Genomic DNA, 19,302 nt, shown 5'->3' on the forward strand with positions numbered 1-19,302 from the left:
ACTCGCTTATGAAATATTTGCCAACTTACAGACTCTGCAATATTATTTTCATCTTTAATGTAAATGGTTAATGGATGGATGAGAAATTTCGTATGAAATTTCGGATATTGCGATTATTTGATCGATTCTTTGTGAATTGAAGTACAGGAATTTCTCTTTTTCCCTGTTATGAAAAGATTAATGATGAAAAGATTCCATGATTATGAAATTTTCTTATCCTTGTTAATGTTCCTCGACTGTATCTATCATAAGTTTTATATAGTTGATTAATTAAATACTATTTTCATACAATTATTTTTTTTAATATGTTTATATAACGACAATTGCAATCATATTCAAATATAAATATTATTCCTATCACTTAATATCTTGTACGATTGATATTCACGAAAATCCTCTAATTTCGATCAATCGTTAAACGGATAAATCCGGATGAAAGAATGAACGAAACTAGGATTAGACGGAATGAAAATAGCATACAATTTACTGTGTACATGTTTTCGAATGCGAAAACGTTCTTTGCGCATTGTTAGTCGGAAGAACGAACGCGAGTTGCTGTAAATACCGGCCAAGAAGTTTCCCCGTTTTATAAGAACACGGGAAATGATAGCGAACACGCGCTCAAAATGTGCGGTTCGTTGGTAAGAAGTACGTGGCGATAAATCCCGAGCGTGACCCGAGCCACTGGTTTTCCAGCAGCGTTTTGGTCTGCTTGCTCTGCACCACACGCTGGGCCACCGCTGAGAATCGAAATATTACCTTGTTCCAAGACCAGCATAACCCGAACCGAATAATTCCGCGACTATCCACCAACAGACGATGCATGAATGATACCACGCTGGTCGAGATTACATAGAATCGATCAAAGAGCGCAGCAATTCGACGTATTGGATGGATGGCAAAATGAAATGACGGATACACGAGGAAAAAATGACAAAATTTATGTATCTAACACGCGAGAAGTAAGATTTGTAGACATTTGAATATTTCGAAATTTGAAAAATTTGAAATTTATTTGCAAGTTTCTTGTCGATCGCATGAGATTTATGAGAAATAGTTCGAAATTTAAACAAAATCTGTAAGAATTTTTCACTTTCGAAAGAAAATTTATCCGCAATTCTAATAGGAGCAACGTTCTAACCAAACGTTTATTTTGCAGCTCACTTTTTTTCAGTTGTTTAACAATTGTTTTTCGAATTAATTGCAAAGAGTAAAGAATCGATTCGATTTTATTGGAGTTTCTGGCACAGATTCCAGAATTTTCACAGAGAAATCTAGTACAAACGAGTTTATAGAGGCTATAGAGTAACGTTTGAACGTTTGTTGTTTGCATCGCTCACAATTCAACCGGTTATGTTTGTGTTTCTAGAAGGAGCACACAAATATGCGGATTGGTGTTTGAAGTGGATGATGATTCGCTAGCTTCGGATGAGTGTTTAGATGCATTCGAATGAAAATGATTCAAACACCGTTGATATTTTAGTTTATTTTGAGACATGTTCTTTGCCATTTATTCTTATATAACGATAAAAAAAAACTACGTAAATGCGAAAGAAAAATATTCCGAAAAATATTTCACGATATATTTTTAAAGAAAATATTTAAAATATGCTTTGAGAATAAATCTTATATTTTAAGATCGCGATATTTGAAGATTTCCTTGTCAAAAAGAAATTTTCAAACAAAAGAATTTCACTGCAGAATCTTATATCGCAAAGAGTTATTTCGAATCACCAAGAGTTATTTTGAAATTCTATTTCTCATTTCGTTTGTATCATGTTCATATCAATCTGCATCATTTATTTGTTTTCTTTCATCAGAAATAATAATAAAAAGAAGAACAAATGCTATAATATATTATATAAATTTCGATAATTAAAAAAGAGTAAATATTTATAAATTATTCCACCAACTGTAACTGTTTGCTGCGTCACACCGAGATTAATTTTTTTCATCGTTACTTTTTTTCACGTACTTCTTTGTGTGACACAAAGTAACGACGAAAAAAAATTGATCTCGGTATCAACAAACCAGTGTCGTTGAAAATACCACGCCAGTTAATTAACGACGGTCTCAAAGTAATTTTATCACGAAACATTCCACGCGAACTTTGCACTCTCTTGCGTTCGTAATAATGCATACGCACCTGGCGAACTGCGCCAAGATAATGATACTTGATAAACCAATTACACTTTCCAACAGACGTGCCAACTCGTCTCTCTTCATGACACTAACTTTCGACCGAGTTAAATCCCAAAACGCGGCGCATCCTCTTCCCTCGATACGAATGAATTCGTTGTACGAATTAACGTTAAAACCTTGAAAACAGAACTTTGCATCCTCGAACTAAGGAAATATTAAAGTTTCTCATCGTAGTCTACGAAGTACGAAATCACATATAGGGAAGGAAGGAAGAATAGATCGTAGGCATAGAGCGACCCCCTGTTTCGCGTTAAACAATCATATCTGATTTGAATCGTGTGTCTCGTCGCACAGAAGGTGTGTATAACCCATTCAAACGGTACGTGTTTAGAAACCGCGTCCGATTCCCAGACAAAGCGTAATTAATTCTAAAATGAGACAGGCCACACATTGAATCGCAATTAACGTTACGTAGATCCAATTTTGCAAAATTACGCGTAGAATTATGCGAACAATGTTGTAAATGAAAACGTAATAACAATGTTAATTCGATCATACGTGATCATATTCTTTCATGATAAAGATAAGACGCGATAGAGGAGATTATTGTTGGAAATTGTAATTAAACCTCTGTTTTCCTTAACTCATTGTTTTGTCAAATTAAAATTCTATCATGAATATTTGAATTACTAAAATTATTCTTCTATCAAAATTATTCTATATTTCTTATACATAACTCGACTTTAATTTGGACCACAAATATATCGTTGAAAATTTTTGAAAATCAATGAAAATTTTTAAGAATTAAGTTTTCGATAATATCTTTATTTTGATAACCTAATCTTCATTTATCAATATACGCATCAATACCAAGAAATTATTCCAAGACGACGCAGCAGAAAGCTGCGCATCGTGATCTCTCGCCTATAAGGATAGTAAATTGGGAAAAGAAGACGACTAGTCGTAAAAACGCGTTGCCTGTAAAAAATCTCGCACGCATCCGTCGTTATGAAAATTCCATAAAAGTGGATGCACGATATGAATGAAATTCCGTCGAAATGGTACGATGAACATATTGCGAATTTGTCACCAAACAACATCTTATCAAAGATTTATAAGATTATCCCAATATTTTAAAGTACATCCCGTGGGTCAAATTAAATTCATTTATCGATTCACGGTTCGCGTGTCACGCCAATCCCTCTCATCGTTAATAGAACAATAATAGCCCCGCGAATACATATTATTGACTGGTACACGATGAAATTATAGGATAGGATAATTGCTGCGTGGTAATGAACGAGAATGTTCGGTAAAATTATATTCTCGAGAGTTTTACGGTCGACACACAATGCACAATCTAGCGACCACTGTGTCATGTATAATTCACGGTGTTGTAAATTATTGCTCGTAATACGAATTCTTGACATCGTAAATGACGATCTTGCGCTATCTCATTTCTACGAACAATAAACCCATCTATAATTTATCAATTATATTATTAATATTGGTGAATTATAGACTTTTCCTTTATAATTTTAGAATAATCGAATAACTTATGATTTTTAAAACTTTCTTTTACTACTTATATTATATCTTACAAGAAAGTAATTTCATTAAAAAGTTAATCTACCTTATATTTTTCGTGGATAATAATATTTACGATCTTGTGATTATGATATTAATATGAACAAAAACGAAAAAAAATACTAACTTTATTAACAACTAATTATGGAAGAAATTAGAAATAGCTACATGTGCGAAATTAATCCAACAGTTTTATATACAAGTTAATATCACAATTATCATTATTGTTAATAACAACGAACGTGGATTAACTTTACGTAACAAACGTGACTTCTTTTAATTCATATTGTTTTCATATTTGCAATCTCGTCACGGCGCTTTTATCTGAGCTACATTTATGCCCGGAGAAATTGCACACTCTAATTAGAAACATGGAAATACCGGGAAGTATATTTTTTCCAGTTTCTCCGAGAAACTTTTCCTCTCTCTCGACCAATGTTTATGAAATTTTACATCACTGTCCAATATTCAACCCGAGTTCGAGTATATCTCGCGTGGAGCAGAGGTCAAGTGAAACGAGGATTTCAGAATCGAGAGGCTCGGTTATAAGGCGTAACTGGCGGAAAAATCGGGGCCATTTCATAAATCCATCACGAGCAGACGAACGCAACGATCTCGTGGAACGAGTTCGACGGAATACGTGGTCGTCGATCAATTTAAAGTACGCCGTCTCCGAAGGTATTATTCTCGACAAAGAGCCGCCAGAAACTTGCGAGTTTGGTTACCCTTAATTACACCCGGGCCCGGATGGAAAAGTTGAAATCTCAGCGTTCCCTCCCCGAGCAAAAGAAAGGGATACGAAGGGAGGGAGGTGGAAAGGAAGAGAAGAGGGAAAGTAAAAAATCGACAGAAAGGGAAGAGGAGGAAAAAGAGAGGGGGAGAAGGGGCGGTGGATGATCGAAACGCGAGACATTATCGGCGTGTCAAGAGTTTTCAATAGTTAACGAGCTTTTGATCTGATTATCGAGGAAACTTTTCCAAGAAGTGTGACACAGCCTGCGCTCTCCAACAGCCCACCCGCGAGAGAAATGGAATATAAAGGATATAATTTCGCCCGTATTAATCTGACGAAACTTAAATAATTTATAATGACCAGATCGAACATCGTTCTATACGGATAACTGAACAAAAGCCGTCGTATAAATCGTTATAGGTCGCCAAGAAAAATTGAAATCGTTAAAGTATGGACGATTCGTTTGTTCCGAGCGAAGCTTTCGATTTTTCCACCATCTTATTTGACGCTACTCGAGTTCACCGACTATCTCTTCTGAAACGCTTTATCTCCTCTCGATGTAACTTTCGATCGGAATTATTTATTTTTCTGTAGAACCACGTTCTATATATACCTTCAGCGACACGAACTGTACCAACCTTCCTCGTATCGAACCTTCTCAAGAAGAAATTCCTCTCCGGTTGATTCTTGGAATCGTTTCGACACGATCGTGAGACAACAAAACGGATCAACCTTTTCCACGGAATGGGGAAAAATATGAAAACAATAACGGAGGCGAGCCAGGATCGCGCTACGTACACATTTGTTACTTTGCGAGCATAAAAACGGACCTGGCTCGTTTCTCAATGGCTCGCGGGTGTACACTGGAAAAATGGAGAGATATTTCCTTTTGCAGTATATGTGCTCTCAAAATCTGCAAACTTATGGAAGACATTCTAAATATGCCGCACAATATCGTACGAGCCTCGGTGAATTTAAGATCAGCCCTCTCCCCGGACAAAATCCTTTCGCTACGAATGCGAAATGTTTCCAATAAATGGCCGACCGATTGCTCCACTCGAAATAATACGTACGATGTTGATTGTTAATATTCGTAACGTGAAGATATGTTATACGAAACGATTTTTCCCGAAACGAATGATTTCTAGTTTTCACGATTGGAGAATAAAAGAGGAATAAAGGAAAAATGTCGAACTCGAATGAAGGAAATAGAGATACGTTTGTTTTTTTTTTCATCGCCGATATCAGTTTTTGAAATAGATAGTTTTTTGCGTTGGTTTAGAGCATTTTTCAATACTCTATAGCAGCCAAATAATCTTTCTCTTTTCACATTTTACGAATGGTAGTAAAATATTGGAATAAATGAAGATTGAAGATACTTTTTCTTAACTTATTGTGAGAAGAATTTTAATTATAAATAATAAGGATCCTTTGGAAATCATTATTCATAGATATTTAGGAAACAGATATTGAAAAGAAAATATGTGTTTCTTTTCTAAATAATATCAACAAGAATTTAACATCGAAAAGTTAGAGAAAAAATCGAAATCTTTAATTTTGATTGACGAAATAACATGCACGAATTTATGAACACAGTAACACACACTATCCAACTCGATGTATAACGATTCAATGTCTATTGAAGAACCGATATGGACACCTTGAGAGAGCACGTACGTTGCGTTAATCAACATCCTGTACAATGTGTCTTTGTCTGCACGAAATCCGCATGCCCATCGATCTGTCGGGCTAAACTCATAACGTTATGATCGACGTTATTGCAATCTGTAACTGCGAAATTGCACGCAATCGACGTGTCTAATCGACGTATCTAATCCTGTGCTACGAGACACGAATTCACAATTCAGCCTGACCTCAAAAAACCTATCTACTAGAGAATTTGTTCGAAACAGATATCCTGTTCCGCGAGTTATATATAACAAATTATAATAAAACGAATCGAAATATCTTTAATATTATTTTAAAATAATTCATACAAATATTAATCTTCAAAGAAAATTCATTCCAAAATACATTCTATCATTTCGAATACGGATACCATATGAAAATTTTTTAAAACAAAAACCGATTCGATATTTCTTTTCAAAAATATAAAAGATATCTATCCTAATCCTAATCCTAATCCTTATTTCCATTTTAAAAAGTTTTTCATAAAAAAATTACTATTCAAGGATGCGATTTTTATTCCTCTATCATGCATCCGTTCTACATTTCCTTTTTCATATTTGTCGACACGATTGTACATTGAAAGCGGCTTGGAACAGTGGAATTGCAGGATTTGCCCATAGACAGAAACAGCCTTTAAATCGAACCGCAAGACGTCAACAGGCTGTTTGCTAGCGACACTGGCAATCGTTCACGTACACGTACAAGGGCCAACTTTCTCCGTCTTTGTGATTCTACCCGTGATTCTGCGCGTGGTCGCGGTACCAGGACACGGAAAACGGTATGCGGAAAAGTATTTACATTGAGCCAAGTGTTTTTTCTCAAAGTTTACCGAGCCGGACATTGTTTCGTTTCGTGAAGAAAAAACGGGTCAAGTGGCTTTTAGTCTGACTTCCAACTTTATCGGCGTATACACTAGGTTAAACCAGAATATCCCTTACCTTCATCTCTTTGATGTATTCACATTTGATTCGCTAATTAAGGCTTTCAGCGAGTTCTGTACTCGAACCGAGAGCGAAAAAAGTCCGTGCGTTTTCTAGATAGGAAACACATGCTCATTATTCGTGAATGATTAAAGGAATGGCGCGGCATCTCGTGGCTGCAAATCTCGAAGGCTGAATATCGAAAAAAAAAAAAAAGAAAGAAAAGAAAGGAAAAAAAAGAGAAAAAGGAAAAGGAAGAAGAGAACGAAGGAAAAAAGAAAGGAGAGACACGAATAAAAATGTGAAGAGGCATAATAAAAAAGGGAAAAACTGATGTTTTTATATACCAGATATACGATTCGTTTTGTCTACGCGCGTATTTCCCTCGGAAAGAAATAAAATATCGACGATTTTCCGATGCGAATAACGGGTCGCTCTGTAGCCACCACGATATTTCACGATTCGAGACCGACTCTGTTTTTCGCATGGTTTGCATAAAATCACGAAACTCTTGTTTCTCCGATACGGCAAGAAAAGTTTCCCACGAAACGTTGATATCATTTCTGATAACGTGTCTATAGGTAACAATTTCAATTTTCCCTCCTACACCCTACCCACCGATACCAATATCGATCGAGACCGGATGTGCGAGTTGACCCGGATTGGAAACCCGTTCCCGGAAAACGATCTTAAAACACAAAAGAAATGAAAACGACTGTATCACCGATTTGTGGATCTGACTTTCCATTAGCGAAATAGCGTTTCTTCTTCGGTTGGTCTCCACTTCTAGATACCCCTCTTACTCCTTTATCCCTGTCTTTTATTCACTCCCCTCCTCCCCTTCTCCTTTTTTTTCTTCTCGATTTTATTCCTCGATTTTCGCTCGTTCTCGCTCGTGCCTCCTTTTTACCGGTCGTTTCCCCAGAAATTAAGTATCGCGTAACGCGGAAACGAAAACATCGTAGCCGCATTTAAGGAAGAAATACGCGGATAATGGTACGCTATTATGTTTGGCAAGCAATAATGGAACCAACAGTTTTATAAGAGTCGCCCCGTTACAGAATGAAGAGGAGTCTCTTTATTGCGTTAAAGAACGTATACGGAGTTACGCCGATCGCAATATTCGTGGCTCGTTGCGGAACGCGAGTCCCTAGTAAGCTTTCCTCGAAAGCAATTATTTCGTAATGAAGAAATAACGGTGTAAATCACGTTACCGGGATCGTTATCGCTCCGACCGGAATTCTAATCGTTATTGCGGAACCGAAGATGAGGAAGATGTTTTGAGGGAAAATATTATACATCTAGCTCTATTATATTATGATTACGTGATAATTGGATATTTTCGTATTCACGATATTGGCTTTAATCGAGTCTGAACCGTCATAGTCGACGCGTTTCATATTTGCATGAATCTTTGTTGTTCGAACTATCTTACCGTGTTTTGATTCGTTCGCATTAAGTTATAAAGTTATATGAATATATGATACGAAGATTAGAATTAGTATTGATATCTGATAAAAAATGTAATTCATATTCGATTGATTTGACGAGTGTAATTAAAATATTATAAGGAAAAGGATTAATATGTTATATTTGATGATCGAATTTTTGTTTTTATTCATCTGTGAAAATAAATAATTCAAGTGTTTATTTTTGAATAATTTAAAAATGTAGAAAATGCATATAATATATAAAAATAAATAAAATATCCTGAGTAATATATTCCATATAATATTTAAAATTTATGAAATTATAATAGTAGATGAAACGAATTTCTATATATCTTTCAATTTAAATATTTTAATCTGCATAATAAATATGTATAATAAAAGTTTTAATGAATTGAAAATGAAATTTTACCCTTTGTAAAAATGATAATAAATCTCTTTTTAAAGAATTCATTATTTTTTATTTCCAAATTCATAAAAACACGATTTGTTACATAGTAAACATATTAATCCTTTATAACCTAGATTTTCAATCTGTCGAGGCGACCTCCAAAAAATAGAATTTAGACCGATTGGCACCAAATATGCGCACTTTCGATGTGTGTGTAGTTACATTTCGTACCAATTAATTCGAAATCTGTTTATTTTTCTTCTTACGTTTTTAATCTATGCAAAATACAAGAAAAAAATCGATAGCCAAATTTCAAAGAGCTGTCATTTTTTTAATTATCGAGTTTTTCTTTCCGAGATTTATTCTCTACACTCCCTATAAAACTTGTTCTAATTAAAATTTTTTGTTTCATTTTTCATTTTGAATAATCAAAAAAAAAATGAAAAAACTTTTTTTAAAACAATACATTCGAAGATTTATTATTCTCAATTTAGATTATTTAAGAAAAATTAAAACTCTACTTCTTAAAAAATAACTCTACTCCGTTTGAAAAAATTTAATAATTCTAATAAAATATGAATAAGTATATGAGAAAAATAACGATAAAAAAATCATAATTTCTTTGCAAAGAAAATGCTAGCATATTTTAAAAAACACGCCTTACAATAGAATACATTTTAGTTATGAACCTGCCGCGACCACTACTAAATTTCAAATGAAACGCACCTCTTCTTTATTTCTTTTTCTTTCGTATTTTTTTGTTTCGCCGTCTCTTTAAAAAGCCAAGTTTGCGTAAAAGAATTCTTAGAATTCAACGATAACAATTTCTAACTTTATTATTATAACGCTTTATATCGTAAAGCAATGTTTATTTTCAAAATAAACATGGTAACATATGTTGTATACCATCCGTAAACGGAGTGTTTATCATAATTTTTCCAAGAATTAGTTATCCAGCCAATTCTATAAATAGAATTGTAATTTCAAATTCGACTTACCTAAATCCGTTTAAATGCCTGGTACCGATGCACGAGTCTCTGCATTTTGCCGGAGAAGAATCCGTGGAAAGAGATGAAGGCCGTGTTCCACGTCTCCGCGACAAGTAGACGGAAGAAATGTCCCATACACGTCAATGGATTACATGAAAAAAAAAAAAATATCGTTTCACGCATTAGAAAGATTCTTTCATTCGTCACTCACGAATCAAAGCTCGTACTGGAGTGGCTACACAGCCACATCGATCGCTCACATATCGATCATTTCTAATCGATGTATCGGTGCACACGAGCGATCGTCAGATCATAAGTTATGTCATAACTGTCACCGCAAAACTAATCAAATTTCACGTTACACACAACGTCACTTGATACATTTATCACGAGTAATATAAATCTTCTTTGGATCGAAGAATACGTATACAAGTTGAGAACTGTGTTTCGTCGAAACAGTTTTAAAAAATACAACAAACCGTAATGAGGGATCGTCACACCACTTTTCTTACAACTTTTCGCACAGCAGGAGAACGATCATCGAACAAAACAAGGACCAAGTTTCGTTAATCTCGCGAGAACTGCGCGTGATATCTGAATTTTGGCCAGCTAGTATCGAAATTCTCGAGACGAATAGTCGATAGGCACACGGCGTGGCCCACTCTTTAAACGACCTCGTTAATCGGCGATTCTCGCGACGAGGATGAGAAGAACACCCATTCGAAAACCGTGCGCGCCGAGGATCGGGCGGTGACTGAAACCACCATCCCGTCTCGCTCACTATAATCCCCTCTCTTTCGCTCTTCCAACTCACCCCTCCTATGTTCGCGCTCGTTCCCTCTCTTTTCTGTCGACAATGAACGAAATCTTCTTTTTCTAGTCGCCTCCTCGTCTCCCTAGCACTCGTGATTTCTCTCTTACACCATCTCGCCATCTCTCTTCGATTCTGATCGTCTCTTTCCCACCCGATTACTTGCACCGCTCTCTTCGTCTCTCTCATACCTGATTTCTCTTATCATTTCCCTATCCTCTACGTCCTTACGCTTCTTGCATTTAACCTATCTCTTTCTCACCCGCTAACCTCTTCTATCCTTCTCTCTATCCATCTCGGTTACAAGCGTGCATCCACCGTATAATCTGTCCTATTCCATCGCGTAACCTCACTTCTCTCGTTCGAGATACATATATACACCGACGCTTCCTCGTCGCTCTTTTGCGTTTCTCCCTATATCACGCGTGTGTGTAGCTTCTGTCTCTGTCTCTCGGTGTGCACGCGCAAGCATCCAACGGGCCAGCAGAGAGTGCCACGCCTACCCCTTCTGTATATGTGCCACTGATGCGAGAGAGGCGCCTAACCTCGGACTTCCTGGAGACACTCGAACTTGAGATTTTTTTTCCAGCGACACGGATCGAATCCTAATTCGCCTACAGGATCACAGATTACGTATGAATCTCTTATGATGCCACTGATCCGCAACTTTCGAGACAACGATATAGATTCGATATTGAGTCTTCGAACGATTTCGATAATTACTGGCTCAAAAAGCTTCTTAGCACGATAAATATCGAGTATAATGGTTACCAAAAATTCGATAATTATACCAGAGATTAAAGATTAATGAAATAATTTGAATAATTTGGTTTTTTTCATCAATCGTGCTAATGAATTATATGTTATCTTTCGAATGAATATGCGAGAATAATATTATATTTTCATTGATGCGATTGTCTGAGAGATTATCACTATCTTCGATGTGTCGTTATTTTGGAATAATAAAATACGAACGTTTAGAAATTAATTTTTCGTAAAAGTCTATGACTTCGAAGGATCGCAATCTCGAATTGTGAAATAGAAGTGACGCCAATCATAAGCGAAATTGAAATCAATTACGCGTCACTATTTGATCAACGAATTTTCGCGTATTCGGATAAAATTCGAATTATATATACAGTCGTTCTTTCTAATCGTATATTTTTATAACTATAAATTTATATTAAATTTTCTACACGAGAGATAACTATATTATAAAAAATGTTTCATACGTACTAACTAGAAATCCGTATTTTTAAAACCTCATAATTAAATTTTAACAAAGTAAAAATAATAAATAATTTAAAAGTCGACTTTATTTATTATAATACACATGATCTTTTTCTATTCTTTACTTTAAAATGAATATATAAAGTATCACTTTTGATAAAAGAATTAAACATCCACGAATCATAGATTGTTCTTGCTTTAGTATGTTTTAAAGTATATGACAAGAAATAAATATTATTAAATATTAGTTTATATTTTTCATCATTGTAAATGCGTAAATATTTAACTTTTTCATATGCTTTTGAATGCTTTTGATACCAAAAAATAAAACGATACATTTAACTAATATTCTATAATATTCTATAATATTCTCTATATTAATTTATACTTTAGGAATTGAAACTATTATAAACTATTATAAAAAAAAAATATAGAATTAATTATCGTATATGAAATAATTTTATATAAAACTTTTTCGAATAAGTAGCAATAAAGATCAACGCAAAACCGTTGAAAATAAAATTTTTACTTTCGAATATAATTTTACGCTAACTATGTATTCTCTGTACTTAGATATTCTCCTGTATAACTTTTCTTTCATTCCATAATCTCAGATGCTATTATTTATCTTCGTTGGATGAGAAAGGGAACCATCTTCACCATTTTCACGCTTCATCCACCCTTTACTCGGAACTTTTCACTCTTTTTAGCGAAAATTGCATCGCTTTAATTACTTTAATATTTCCGGAAAAAAGCCAAGCAGTATAAAAACGATGGCCAGGACGTGTCTTCTAAAATGCCACGAAGTAAAGTTACATTTTTAGCGAGACTTATGTTTTAGGAAACGAAATTATTTCAGTAATTTTATTAAAAAATAATTGTTTAACATCATATCCTTTTTTACGTAAAGGCTTCTCCGAAGACCAAAGATCAAGACTGTTAATATCTTCATAGTAAACCGATACACTACAGCAATATGAACCAGTATACGATCAAAAGTATCCAGTTACCAGATTATCAAAGTAAACAATATTAAAGTAATAACGCAATTCGAGTTTGAGCATCGCCCTGTTTGATCGCGCAAATTTTCAAAAACGAGAAAAATTGTACGCTCGCCAATTATAAAATAACTTGACTGTTTGAAAGTTCGATCCAGTTTTCTTTTCCCTTCAACGGGAAATTTAATTCTGTGTCACGCGCGTTCCAACTTGAACAGTTTTACACACAGGACCGCTCAGTATTCATAGAAGTTTCGGAAGCAGAATTAGTCTTCTGACAAGGGCAAGCTCGGTTGCGCGTCCCGCCTCGCAGCTGTCGTGTCATGCAAGAATTAGTATCACCGACGAAACACGCCACATTTCTGTTCCCTCTGTTTCACACCGGCGAACAAACCGCGCCCTTCGTCGGGCATTATGCATACATAAGGCATCGTGATTTCCTAGACATCATCGTGGATCGCGCGGCTGATATCAACGCGCGATAAGGATCTTCCGATACGCCGACATTACGCGTACACTTGGCGTTATTTTGCATCCGAATCGTTGATCTGCACGCGATCTTGCGCGCCTTTGTCTCGATCAAACAGCCACATTCGCGATTGTTTCCTACGAATACGCGGATAGAACTAATAATATCAGCAAAGTTGAATCTCCGAATTCACACAAGTTCCGCGGAAAACAAATGCTCATTGAATCGCCATCGAACCGTATCATCCGCGAACTAGCCACCACTCAATCTCCCGTGGCAACTATGCAAAACATTTCCAATTTCCACGTATGTATCCACGTGGTAGCGATAGACTTCCTTTATTCTCTGCCTTTTACTATTCCGACCAAGTTTCCGCATCGGTACGCTACGACGGCTGCTCTTCCTCGTTATCGCTTTGGAAAAAGGAATAAGCGTTCTGCCTTGTATGTATACGAAATGGATCGCTAAATGTTTCGTCTATGCGTCTTGTTCTCTACTAACAATTATTTGAGTGAAAAAGATACTGTGCGAGAGTGCGTTTAGGACTCAAAGCTTTGACTTTTAGAATAAACTAAACTAAATTTATGTTATTGCTTGATTTAAAATTCAAACGATTTGGTTAAAGCTATTGAAAATTAAATTTACTTTCATTGTGGTAATTATATGTATGGAAAATATTGATACAAATTATACGAGATTCTTCTTTTCAAAAGAAATTACTTCCTGTTATATATAAATTAATTATTACTTTGTTCCTCGTATTAATTACAAATAGAAATTATTATTAACGCCAGTTTTAAGCTTGCGATATTCTCTCTTAAGTGAATTAAGTAATATTTTTAATTGAAACGGCAAATTTAATTAACTGTTAAAGGGCTGGGAGTAAATTCTAATCTTCTCTTTCCTTATTTTTCCATATTATCTCCACAGGAAGCGGGAAAGTATGGATATATTAATCAACGAGTCGGGTACGATAGAAGCCGATGTAAAGCATTCCAGAACGGGTGGAAAACAATGGACAATTAATGCACGCCATTCGTCGAGCGGAATTCCAAGAGAACTGAACTGCCGCGTGCTGCAGCCCCTTTGCGCAGAAGTTGCACAAAGGATGGTCGAATGCCATGGGTGCTCGAGGAGCCTCGTAGTCTTGATTCGTTTTTGGAAATCAACCCTTTGACTCTCATCCCCATCGGTCATGTGTATGCGCAATCAAATACGATATAACAGGAATTCCACGTGGATGATTGAAACGTCTATAGTTGTACGCTACCATTATTCTAAACGAAGATTAAAGCGGCATTAAAACATTTCATGGTCAGAATTAAGCTCACAGACAGTTTTTTTAAATAACTCAATAACTCTTTGCATTGTAGATTTAGAGAATGTTTCTTCAGAATATGTATCCAGTTTTATCCGATGAAGAAACATGCTCGCGAAAATAGCTGCGTCCTACTGCGACAAATGATAATTAATTCATACCGTTTGCTTACTTTCTTCGTTCACGAAGAGCAGCTTGCTCTCTCTTTGTCGAAAGAAATCTTGTAATTATATATATGTTGTTCAGAAAATTATTTTTCAACAATCGAATGTACTTCACGTTCTTACAAATTTTAATTTTTATTCTCTAGATTTAATTATACTATATGATAAGCTTCTGTTTCGTTTGATTTTCGAAACGTTATTCTCTCACGTATCGCTCGAAAATTATGTTTTTTCGCACACCACCATTTCTCTAGTCTATAGGTAATCATGGACCAAAAACCTTGTAGGAACTTCTGCTCAGTTTGTACGTGTCCAATTTCCTGTTTCCAGACCTGCAAAGAGTGGCCCACGAATTTCAACTTGGGCCAAATTGGTACGGAACATTTGCATAACCAGGGAAAACTCGTGCGTTCTATATTCTTCGATGACTCGCCACAAACACGTGACACTATTGTAAATTTGGTAAACCGTGTTACGTATCGAGGGATACGATTAGATCAGACATTTAAGGGGTCAAAAGTCGATTACTTTTCGGCTAGAATTTCCACCAAGCCCGATTAATTAACGCAACTCGGGTTCATCGTATCCCGGTATTAAGTTAGAAGGAGGCACCATGGTTTATCGAAGCAAGAAAGATACTTAAAGTTGCCTGCCACGATAATTATAATAATTACTTACAAAAGTTCCTCCCTCGTGAAAACTCGATAAAACTCAATAAACTGGATTAACCATCGGGGAGTTCGCGAGGCCGGACGCAGACTTTCGCAATTACCGTTTAAAATACGTACACCGTGCCGATGTATTTATTGTTTGTATCGTTTCTTCTTGATTCTTTTATCTGGAAACGTTAGACGATACGAAGAGAATTATCGATCCGGGTCGACATATGATCTCGAGTAACCAAATGAATGTCGAACTACCCCCAACGGCTACGTTTCATTCAACCCTGACGAATTAATAATGTATCACTGACTCGGTTGGTTCGTTTCTCCAAACAATCAGATAAACGTTGCCCATTAGCGTATAAATTATTCCGGAATTCTGCGCGTTTACTCGATGCGGTTGTAACCGGAACCGAATGGCCCGTGTCGTCGAGAGGAAGGATCGATTCGTGTGCGTTCGAGGGAAGGACGGATGGACAAGCAAATCCGAATCGATCTCGATATCTCGATTAAATAGACCAGGGACTGGTCAAGATTTCATTCGAGATCTTCTCTACTCTATTTTCTTCTCTTTATTTTAACTCGAACGAATTCAATTTTCTACGATGTATCGACGTCGAAGATCTCCTCGTGACGTTAACTTTTTTAAAGAGCAACTATAATAACTCGGACTTTGATAAAAACTTCGTATAAGATGTACTTCAAATCTACGTGTATCTTTCGCTCATTTGCTGTAACGATGGTGTGTTTAAAAAATTGTAATTTATAATAAAAATTATTATTAAACAGCGTTCGAGCTATATTTTATATTTGAATAATTTTAACAACTTTTTTGAAGGCCAAACGAGCTTTCGAATATAAAATCTAAAATTTTGAAGGATTAAAGAAAGAAGTTATAATATCTCATATATTTGGACAAATTTATTAACCTAATGATGTCGTATATCATTCCAAAGATTAAAGCAGACCGTTGCGTTTATTGAATACTCGGTGTACAGTGTTAGTATGCACCGTCAACCCTCATAATTCCTGTATCGAGGGCAGCTGTAATTTCCAAAATCATAGCTTCTAGTTTGGAAATAACAGGCTCGACGTGAAACTCTGGTTTTCCTTGGAAATGGTGGATAGTGCGTGTACAAGCTGGTTCTCTATACGAGGAAGTCTGGAGTCGGATGCACGAGAAAAGAGAACGCACGTGTCCGGTTTATCAAAAAGTCCCTTTCGTCCCTCCTTTTTTCGCAGAGAGGGAAAAAAGCCCACAGAACATCCTTCGAAACCCCAGGACCCGCCTTCTGTTGCCGTTAGTACGTACTTTGCATTTATCGTGTCGAAGACGTGGCAGATTCGTGCCACTTCCGGAAACTGTGTTCCAATATGGACGGAAATCGAAATATGATTGAATGACTGGTTTCACGATATTGTCTACATGCCTCGTAAATCGAGAAATTGTCTTGATATTAGAAGAATCATCGGAATATAAAAGATATTTTCTTCATACTTTGAATATTACTTTTTATGATATTTTTATTAGCTAGGAAACATGAATTTAGTATCGTTTAATTTATAATATATAATAATTGTATTCCATAACATGAATTAAAACGAAATGTTTTCTTATTATTTTTATATTCGAAGCTAACGAAGGAAATGTTTCCTACGAGCGTGAAATTAATTTATTTATAAAAACTTTTTACACGAAATCTCATTTGAAAGACGAGATAATATAAAATGTTACTGGAACCGGAAATATACACGTGTAGTGAATTTATCATATACCGTATGTAAAACCAAATAAAAATAATTTATTAAAATATTACGACAAGTAACATGTATATAACTTCGCGATGAAAATAAAAAAAGAAAAATCGAATATCTCCGCAGGATTTTATTTTGAATTCACAACGAAACGATTAACATAAATTTTCCTATATCGTGAAATTTTTATTTTGTCATTTTTATTTTTTTTAAATTTTTGGTTTTGAATTTCTTGCGTAAGTGTAAGTAGGGATCAACAAAATTTATACCACGTATAAATAATAACTAGAAGATTACTCAAAAAGAACGATTTGATCGTGAAATTTTCCCATTTTGTGTGGCGCTATCATCTCACCTCCGAACCAGGAGTTGCTTTTCGTGTTCAGTTTCTGGTGGAAGTTAGTCACACGCAAAAACTGCAGCGTGTCGCATCGCGAACTCGAAATAGGTCGCGCGTCAAACGTATTTCGTCGCAGGGTTTGTACTAGTCCCTTGAATAGAAATGCATATGTTTAAAATATATATACCTTTGTATAAAAACAAGTTGTCGCAATTTCTGTGTCAATGTCTCTTTCTCCCTCCCTTTCCCCTTCTCCCTCTTGTGGATTGAACGCTACCAGCCACTAAACTTCGAACAGGTTCTGCTTCATTAATTCGAAACAGTGCGTGACGTCAATTGTACGCATTGAATTGTTGCCAGCCAGCAACTACGTTTAATTATCTCTTACGTATTACCTTACCATTTACCTTCATTCCGGATTTTGATATCCAAAAACCTGCCCACGATCGTTCCGTATCGATTTCGCTAATTTTGAGCGAATTTTCTATGCAAGAAAACGACGAACGAGCACGTGTATTTATCACTTAGAAGGCTGGTAACCAATTATGGTGGAATTACGCCTTGAATACATTCCATTTCCGGTTGATCATGAATATTCAACACGGTGAGCGCATAATCTTAAAGAGGGTGCGTAAATTTCGAGATCAAATATCGAGATCACTCGTGTCGAATCCACTTAATGTTAACGTTTCATTCGAGTGTTTATGCGACATATTTACGTGATCACATGGTCTATACCTATGTAAGAGCTCATATACCTTGCATATATGTATTCGAAACTCACCTAGTTGTCAGAGAAGGCGGTAAATTTTCGTGAAGAGCTTAAAAGCATGGATGATAATCGAAAAAGAAGTACAGCGATGGAAAAAAGAAAAATGTTAGAAACACGAAAAATGATGTGACCTATATACGAAAGTTTACTCGTTCTCTGAAAATATAATCGCGCTACACTTGAAAAGCAAATTTCTACGTTTAATTAGGAGCGAGATGTGCGAGCAGTTTACGAGCAGATTCAAGCAGGCGAATTGTGCCTGACGGCATCGCCTTTAATCAAGAGTGCAACAAAACTATCAACCGTGACGTAAAACTTTAAGGATCACGGAATCAGAGGATCCTATTGCCCAACTCGAAACCATTTGTTCCTCGAGAAGACTCGAAAATACGTAAGTTCGAAGTCTGATTTGTTCAACCTTTCGAGAAACGTCTGTCAAACTTTTCCTTCGCTTTTCGTGGAACTTTCGAAGGATAAATTCACGAAAATTTCAAATAAATTTATGGACAAGGAGACGCAACGAGAAATATCAAGTTATGATTGAAGTTGAGGAATTTCTGAAATATAATCTGTTATCTATACTATTAATCAGCAAAATATTTCGGCTTCTTTTATTTATATAAACTCTTAAATTTAAATTCTAAAACAAGATATTTATAATTACATTACGAGTATAATTACATGTATGCTAGTATTTCAAATGAGAGAACCTTCATTCGAGAACTTGGATTCTTTACATTTTTGTTGCAGGAATTTGTTTCCATTCGAATTTTTCTCTTTTCGTTATCTCTTTTATTGTTACCATTACTTTTGAATATTTTTACCTTATCTTTTTTACTACTGTAATTCTTCGGTATTTTATATTATTTTTATCGTTGTAATTC

At 35.6% G+C, this 19,302-nt stretch overlaps 1 protein-coding gene across 3 annotated transcripts in view; it reads right to left on the reverse strand.

The window, feature by feature from the left end:
* The window catches only part of LOC107993447 (uncharacterized), a 248,620-nt gene that overhangs the window by 204,294 nt on the left and 25,024 nt on the right, over window positions 1–19,302 (reverse strand). The window contains exon 3 of one of the 3 annotated variants that reach the window (XM_062087253.1): window positions 9,909–9,947. The gene's annotated coding sequence lies outside the window, so the exon portion shown is untranslated. Of the gene's footprint in view, window positions 1–9,908; window positions 11,070–19,302 lie in introns of those variants that run through there. The other 2 variants (XM_062087256.1, XM_062087254.1) reach the window with 2 other exon arrangements.

This window comes from Apis cerana, linkage group LG1 (genome assembly GCF_029169275.1).
Source record: "Apis cerana isolate GH-2021 linkage group LG1, AcerK_1.0, whole genome shotgun sequence".
NCBI classification, from domain to species: Eukaryota; Metazoa; Arthropoda; class Insecta; order Hymenoptera; family Apidae; genus Apis; species Apis cerana.